This window comes from Carlito syrichta, unplaced genomic scaffold (assembly GCF_000164805.1).
Source record: "Carlito syrichta isolate Samal-C Ts95f unplaced genomic scaffold, Tarsius_syrichta-2.0.1 Scaffold295521, whole genome shotgun sequence".
Taxonomy (NCBI): domain Eukaryota; kingdom Metazoa; phylum Chordata; class Mammalia; order Primates; family Tarsiidae; genus Carlito; species Carlito syrichta.
In genome coordinates, this window is record NW_007239617.1 from 5,150 (window position 1) to 14,205 (window position 9,056).

Sequence of the window (9,056 nt, forward strand, 5' to 3'; positions counted from 1 at the left end):
TTGCTGCTTTGTGGCCCCTCCTGTGTCCACAATGGGGCTTTTGGCTCCACGCATATGGTTGGCACACTTATGTTTTCTTTATAAAGACAATGAAAAGGCCTAGAAGATCTGAGAACAGTACTAGGCTACATCCTACTGGTTGTGAAAACTGAATCCCATTGGTTCATTGCCAGAGATACGTGTGTGTGTGTGTATGTGTGTGTGTGTGTGTGTGTGTGTGTGTGTGTGTGTGTGTGTGAGAGAGAGAGAGAGAGAGAGAGAGAGAGAGAGTGAGACTGGGCTGAGTTGGTGCTGACAAAGTGAGTACAGGACAAAGCAACAGGCTATCATGTCCTTCTTTTGTGTAATCTACAATAAGGTAGTTTTGGTGAAATAAAATTTGACTGAGAGCTTCAGTCTTTCTCCCACACTGAGTCTAGAACTAAAACTGAGAACTCTACAGGAGGTCCAGAGAGCTGGATCCTGTTGTGTCCTGGTGGTGGCAGCATGCAGCAGCACATGCTTGCTGGAGGAGGTGATAAACAATGATTTTGGTTGTCACTTCCTACAACATTGTCAGACCAGGCTGATCACCAGGTGAATGACTTCAGAGCCCTTTTCACTTAGGTGTCACTCCTGATGGTAAAGCAAATCACACCATTTCCTGATGGCTGGTGTGTCTTCCTTGGGTGCCTATGTTTTGGGGGATTGGTGCGAAGCAAGCGTAATTAGCATAGAACATAGTTTAGATGTAGTAAGGCAAGTTTTCTCAGGCAGGTCTAATTTAAATAACTGAGGAACAGGATGCCTAAGCATTCAGGCACCTTTCTCATCAGAACATGACACTCCAGAACCACCCCCGACTAGCAGGCATATCAGATCTGACCTTTTTGCAGGTTGGAATGTGGAACTATCATTGCAGTAAACCACAGACACAACGAAAAATTACCAAAAACACAGAGACATGGTATTCTAAGGAAAACCCAGTTCTAGCTAAAGTAACTTTCCATTATATAGAGGGTTCTTGTGACCCATATATACTTAAAAAAATCAGGAGACAGCAATCATAATTAATGAACAGATACCTGTAGCCTTATGCTGTTAACTTATGGAATCATTTGCTTAATTATTGTTCTGGACTTATACAAAGACTATTGTTAAAGTCAAGCACATGTCTTCTCTTTAGAAAACCTGCATTTTTCCTTGTAGGTATTTTCTGATCTATAATAAACTATCTATTGAGTCTCTCTGTTACTCACTCTTAAATTCTTTCTCTTCGTGAAGTTAGGAACCCATGGAATCACTACACCTCAGACACCCCAACATCGGGGCATCAATACTCACAATCCCACTGTTGCAGGGCTTCAGGAGGATGGGCCATAGCACACTCGGGCTCCCACCTTGCCCAGGTCAATAGGAGGTCTGCAGCCACGGATCAAAATGGCATAGGTTCAAAGTTCTGATGCCTTCCTGCATTCTGAGTTTTGACATTTCAACTCTGGGAAAGTAAAGTGAAAAGGCAGTCACTCAAGAGCTTTAGTAAAGCTATCAGTAAGAACACTGCAAAAGCTACGGTTCTCAGCACCCAGGCACACTTTAATGTGATTTTCTCTATCATGTTAAAGAGAAAGGTATTTATGCTTAACTCATTGTTCACTGTAATTAAGCCCACAACCTGGGCTATCTTCAGAGGGATGCCTGAGAACAGCCCAGAAAAAGACAGGATGAAGTCTCTGGAGCTGACCCCAAAGAAAATACAGGGATAGGATGTGCATCCCAGGCATTGCAATAGTGGATGATCATTCGTGCTGGCTGAGAACTCCCATCTACACCCCAATATATGCCAGAAAGACGGGCCAGATTGTATTGTGTGGCCTTCCCCATCTATATTCTTTAGTGATTTACCACAGCACTTATGATCCTATTCAAAGCTGACCCAATGTCGTTCCTGCTCCAGGTCCTCCTCTCTGTCTCAGATTTATTTGGAGGATGAATGGAAAGTCTTCCTTAATATCAAGGCTGCACAGCAGCTTTCCTGAGACTGCGGTACCACCAGAGGTGAGATTTGCACAGGATATAGAAAAGGGAGATGCGGGGACTCAGGGAAAGGAAATGCAGGAAGACAGGTAAGGACCAGTTGAAAACCTTTGGGTCAAGAAATTTCTACTTCTTGTTGTCTCTGATCTGTCAAATTCTCCGGAAAGGGGCAAACCTTTTTCCGTCAAAGAGAAAACAGATTATGGTTGCTTAAGTGATGTGATCTAAGCTACACAGAAGAAGGTGACAGAGGAATGGGGCTCAAACCCTGAGTGCCTTAGGTGAGTATTTCCCTGTCAGGCCATGATAGCATGTGGATCACAGGAAGTCAGAAGAGATGATCAGGACCAGATTATGTGAGAATACAGATTGTTGAAGAAAGAGAAAATGAGATTTCTTTCCTGTTGCTGCTGCGGGTGCAGCCATGAGTATGTTCAGGCTTCAGAAGAAGCTTGCCTCCAGTGTACTAAGATGTGGCAAAAAAGGAAGGCCTGGTTGGACCCTAAAGAGACCAATGAACTGCCAGTGCCAATTTTCATCAACAGATCTGGAATCTGATCAAAGATGGGTTGATCATCCGCAAGCCAGTGACTGTCCATTTCTGGTCTCAATACCAGAAGAACACCTTGGCCTGCAGGAAGGGCAGCACATGGGCATAAGTAAGCAAAAGGGGACAGAAAATTCATGGATGTCCGAGAAGGTGACCTGGAGATGGAGTATGAGTACTCTGCACCGGCTGCTCAGGAGATACTGTGAATCAAAGAAGATCGACTGCCGCATGCATCACAGCCTGTACTTGGAGGTGAAAGGGAATGTGTTAAAGAACAAGTGGATCCTCATGGAACACATCCACAAGCTGGAGGCAGACAAGGCCTGCAAGGAACTCCTGGTGGACCTGGCTGAGGCCCACAGGTCTAAGTCCAAGGAAGTGCACAGGTGCATTGAAAAGCACCTGAGAGCCAAGAAGGAAGAGATCATCAACACTCTGTCCAAGTAGGAGGAGACCAAGAAATAAGGCTTCCTGCCCTTTTCACGTAGTGGCCTCAGTGGTTTCATTGATCAGTCCTGCAAATAAAATGGGCTTTTCTCTGCTTGTTAAAAAAAAAGGAAGGAAGGAAGGAAGAAAAAAGAAAAGAAAAGAAAGATAAAAATGGGTCAAAGTTCCAGCAAACATAGGTATGGATTGTAGTAAGACAGAAAGAGATGGGGAAAGGAAGCTCTTGTTTGGGTATGGATCAAAGAAAGACAAAAGAATGGATAGGGTTGGACCATATCGTGTGTATTAAGCAGAAAGACACAGGCAGGGTCCAGAGTATAGATCCATATGCAATATATTAAAAGAATAGGTTTTGGGCATGTACATAGATGTTTATGAGTAACAGGAAGACAAAAAGAAATGAAAGGAGCTCATTCTTGTGTGTGCCTGGATCACATGAAGACAGACTGAGCGGTATGAGATGTGTAGGGTTAGACCAGATCATAGTAAGAAAGAAGGAGATGGGGCAGGGTAGATCACATGTGAAAGTGGATTAACATAAGACAGAAAGGGTAGGACTGGGCCAGACCATGTGAGACGATAGATTCTATTAAGACAGAAAGAGATGAGGAAGGGTTAGCTCTGTCCATGTGGTTACATGGATCACAGATAGACAAAAAACAGGAAGAGTCAGTTCATGGATGGGTAAGTATTACAGTGAGACAGGAAGGTACGGGCAGGGATGACTACTGTGTGTGTGGATAGATCTCAGGAAGAAAGAGACAGATTTGTTTAGAACAGAACTTGTGTGTGTATGAACCACAGTTAAAAAGAAAGAGATTGCAGGGCCAGCATATGTGTGGGTAAGAATCACAGCAAAAAGGAAGATTTAGGTCAGGTTAGATTGAATCACATATGGGTATGAATTGCATTAAGTAAGAAAGAGTTGGGCAGAGCCAGATCAAGAGTGGTCATAGACTATAGTTACACTGAAAGAGATAGGCAGGGATGTTATCCTGTGTAACTCTGGGTCACAGGAACACAGGATGACATGAGCATATTCAGATCATATGTAAACACTGATCACAGGAAGATGGAAAGAATGGGCAGAGCAAGATCATGTGTGGGTGTGGATCACAGGAAGGTTGAAAGAGATGGGAAGGGGCAGGTTGTGTTTTGGTATATACCACAGTTGTAAAGAAAGATACAAGGTAGACTCTAAACCATGTATGTGTATGGATTGCAGTAACATAGAAAGTGATGGTCAGGGGACAGTTCGTGTGCAGTAGTGGAATAGAGGAAGACAGGAAGACACGTGAAAGTCAGTCTATGTGCACGTTTGGTTAAAAGTTAGACTGAAAGAGATAAAGAAGTGAGAAGGCCCAGGTCATCCGTTTGCATCAATCACTATAATTTGGAAGGGGAGGGGCAAAGACCAGATCATTTTTAAGCATGTATCACAATGAGAGAGAGATACAAAGAGAGAGAGAGTGAGAGCGAGAGCGAGAGAGAGAGAGAGAGAGAGAGAAGAGAGAAACAGGGTGTGTGATGCATATTATATGAAAATGCCAATTATAGTAAGAAAGAAAAAGATGGACAGGAGTGATGGCATGTGTAGATATGGATCACATGAAGAAGCAATGAGAATAGCATAGCTAGTCCATGTTTGTGCAAGTATCAAAAAAGAGAGAACAAAGAAAAGAAAGGGATGGGCAGGGAAAGATCATGTGTGGAAATAGATAGTAGTTGGAGAGAAAGTCATGGGCTGGGCCAAATTTTATATAGGAATGGAACACAGGAATCAAAAAGGAGACGTGCCTGGTGAGAAAACATCATGTGTGTCTATGGTACATACTGAGAGAGAAAGATATAGGCAGGACCAGAATATGTGGGTATGTTCAGAATAATACAAGAAGAGAAGAGTAGGTGTAGAACAGATTATGTGTGTGTAAAAGTCACAATTTTTCCTAAAGAAATAAGAAAAGTCAGACCATGTGTTATTACAAATCACAATTAGACAGAAAGCCTAAGCAGGGTAGGACTTGATTAGTGCTTGAATGGGAGACACAATGAGATGGACCAGATATTATGTCTCTATAGATCACAGAAAACAAGAAAGAGATAGGTAGTGTTAGACTCGATCATGAGTGTGTATGATTAAAATTAGACAAAAAGAGATGGATAGAGTGAAGATATCTGTGGGGAGAATTTACAGTAAAAAATGAAGAGTTGAATAGTGTTAGTCCAGATCATGTATTTGGACATGGATCACAGTGAGACAAAAAGAAATGGGGCAGAGCCACCGTGTGTGTGTGTGTGTGTGTGTGTAACAGCAATAAAAGAATAAATGGACAAGGTGAGACCATATCTTATTTTTGTATGCATGAATCACAGGAAGTCCAAAATAGATGGGCAGTGTAAGAGCATGTGTGCATGGATCACAGTTAGTAAGAAATGAACAGGGACCGATTATGTGTGGGTATGTATGTTAGGATCAAGGAAATATGTCAAAATGACCCAGGTCATGTGTGGACATAGGTCCCTATTAGACATCAAGAGATCAGCAAAGCCAACTAGGTGTCGGTACACATCACGGGAAGTCAGAAGCAGATGGGCAGAGCCAGGTTAATGCGGGCTTGGATCAGAAGACATAGTGACTGAAAGACCAGATTATGGGTGGGTATAGATCACAGTTAATTGACATATATGGCAAGGGCCAGAATATGAGTGATTAGAACTCTAGGAAGAATCAAAGAAGGGGACTGTGTTAGACCAGATCACATGTGTGGAAGGATTATAGTGAAACAGAAAGTGATGGGCAGGGTTCTGTTCAATTGGTGGTATCATTCATAGTAGGAAAGATGTGGCAATATAATATGTCTACATATGGATCGCAGTAAAAAAGAAATAGGTGGAGTTAGACCAGACCAGCTGTGTATCAATCACAATTATATAAAAATGTATTAATAGTCAAATCATGAGTCATGGGAGGGTATAAAACACAGGAAGACAGAAAAAGAGGGCCAGACAGGCAAGCATGCATCGGTATGAATTGTAATTAGGAAGAAAAAAGGGGTCTTGGTCCAGATGCTGTGTGGATACTGATTGCAGGAAGACTGAAACACACGGTCAGATCTAGATCATGTGGGGGCGTGGATCACAGGAAGACAGTAAGAGATTAGCAGAACCATGTAATATTTGGATATGGGTCATAGTGTGAGAGATATGTGGAAATACCCAGAATATGCGTGGTTTGGAACACGGAGGAAAGAAAGAGATATATAGGGTTAGACCAGATCATGCGTGTGTATGGGCTTGAGTAAAACAGAAAGTAATAAGAGTGGGGCAGTTCATAGGTGGGTATGGATCACAGCAAGACAAATGTACAGGAAGAAAGATATCAAGTGTAGCTATGGATCAATGGAAGACACAAAGAGATTGGTTGAGCCAGGTCGCATGTGTGTATGGATGACAGTTGGATCAAAGAGATAGGCAGTGGTCAGTTCATGGGTGAGTATGTGCCACAGTAAGATAGAAAGATATGAGCAAGCATCTATCAGTTATAGGTATGGATGACTGGAAGAGAGAAAAAGAAGGGTATCAGTCAAATCACAAGTGATTATGTATCCCTGGAGTTCAGAAAGATATGGAAAACAGTGACACACTTATGGAGTGCATCACAGGAAGACCAAAAGAGATAGGAAAATCTCTATCACATAGGGTCATGGATCACATTTAGACAGAAAGACTCTGGCAGACCCTAATCATGTATCAGTGTACATCATATTAAGAAAGAGTTTTGGGTGGTGCAGATCATGTGGTTACGAGTCACAGGAAGTCATGAATTAGGGCCAGAATGTGCAGAATGTGCAGGCATGGATCTCATAAAAAGAGAAAGATATGGGGCTGTCTCCAGATCACGTGTCAGCAGCGATTGCAGTAATTTAGAATGAGGGGGGAAGAGCCTGACCATGTGTGAGTATGGAATACAGCAAGCTAGAGATAGCACAGAATCCAAATCATTTGTGGAGATTGTTTATGTAAGACAGAAAGAAATGGGCAGTGCCAAAACATGTGAGGACATGGATCTCAGGAAGATAGAAAGTGATGGACAATGTCACATCATGTGTAGACATGAAACACAGGAAATAGAAAGAGACATGCAGATTCCAGATAGTGCACAGATCTGGATCACAGGAACACAAAAGCAAAGCTGAGCAGGAACCAGGCATATGTTTGTATGGATCACAGCCTGTTCTTTGAAGCTTTGAGACGAGGCATTGACTTCCCTCTAGCTATAAAAATCCTAAACAGCATCTTCTTCCTAGAGAATGTTGTTTCATCTGCATTCAGAATCTGTTGTTTAGAGCAGCCACCTTCGTTAATTATCTTAGTTAGGTCTTCTGGATAACTTGGCGTAGCTTCTACATGCTGAACTTTTATGTTATGGCGATATTTTCTTTTCTTAAACCTCATGAACCAACCTCTGCTAGCTTCAAACTCTTCTGCAGCCTCCTCGCCACCTTCGGCCTTCATAGAATTGAAGAGAGCCAGGGTCTGGCCCTGGATTAGGCTTTGGCTTAGGGGAGTGTTGTGGCTGGCATGATTTTCTACCCAGATCATTCAACTTTCCCTTTACATTCGCATCTTGGCGGCTGTCTGATGCAAGAGACCTAGCTTTTAGTCTATCTTGGCCTTCCAGACTACGGTTCATCATTTCTAACTTTTGATGTAAAGTTACAGACGTGCAACTTTGCCATTCACTTGAACACTTCAAGGTCATTGAAGAGTCATTAACTGGATAAATTTCAGTACTGTTGTATTGAAATGAAGGCTAACAGGGAGGCCTAAGAAGAGAAAGAGAGAGACGGGGGAATGGTTTGTCAGTGGAGCACTCAGACAACACACAACACTGGTTGATTAAGTTCACTGTCTTACATGGGTGTGGTTTCTGGCATTCCCAAAAATGTACAACAGTAATATCAAAGATCTTGGCTCCCAGATCACCATAACAGATACAATAATAATGAAAAAGTTTGAGATATTGTGAGGATTGTCTAACTGTGACACAATGCTGTTTGAAAAATGGCATTGACAAGCTTACTTCATGTAGGGTTGCTACAAACCTTCAATTTGTAAAAATAAAACAACAACAAAAGAGCAAACAGTATTTGTGAAGTGCAGTAAATCAACGCACAACAAAACTAGGTATTCCTGTAGTTCTCATTTTTATAGAAGGATATACCTCCCTGTTCATCTCAGTGAAATTTATAATAATGACGAAACTTTCAAGATATTCTTAGAGGAGTGACCATGAGTCAATATGCAGGAAGAGAGAGTGGAACTTGTAAAAGCCTCAGGATGAACTAGGCTTCTCTCTGTTCCTGTAAATGGCCCTAATTAATACCAGAATAGTGACACGTGAGTGGAAGCTGAAAAGTCTCAGAGATAAGGCAAAGAGAAATAGAGACTGTAGAGTCCACACAATAATTTAAAGAGGTTACAAGAGAACAAGTCCCAAACCAAAGAATGGAAATACTATCTCATTACGGATACAATGAACTAAAAAACAACGAAAATTAAAATAAAAGCATGCTTTCAATTCAGTGATGAGTTATGGAAGAATTTTCTATATGGGGGACGTACACATCAATCGTAGCTACTGATTGTCTGCAAAAACCATAGTGACCTCTAGGACTAATAATAATAGTGAAAAAGACATTGTTTGAAAGCAACATATTGAAAACAGAAACTGATGTCAACTTGTTTGTTTTTAACAAATTCTCAAATGTTCATTAAGTTTGTGTGTATCCTATGTTCTCCAAATTAAACTGATGTATTAAAAAAGATTTACATAATTCTCTCCATTTAAAAACTTTCCTGTTTTCCGAAATTAAATCGTATTTTTCTTTATCTCTCTTGGCGCTACTGAAAATGTTTTCTTAGTACTGCTGGATTGAGTCATTTACTGAAGAACTCTTATCAGTTACTATCAGTAAATAACTTTAATGACTTAAGATCTTTGTCACACAGTTATTGCAAATTTGTTTTAAAGTTAAAGTTT

The 9,056-nt window shown here is 41.4% G+C and overlaps 1 pseudogene; it reads left to right on the top strand.

Annotated features, from left to right (window-relative positions):
- Positions 1 to 2,431: 2,431 nt before the first annotated feature.
- On the top strand, positions 2,432 to 3,031 carry LOC103256750 (annotated as a pseudogene).
- The last annotated feature ends 6,025 nt before the right edge of the window (positions 3,032 to 9,056 follow it).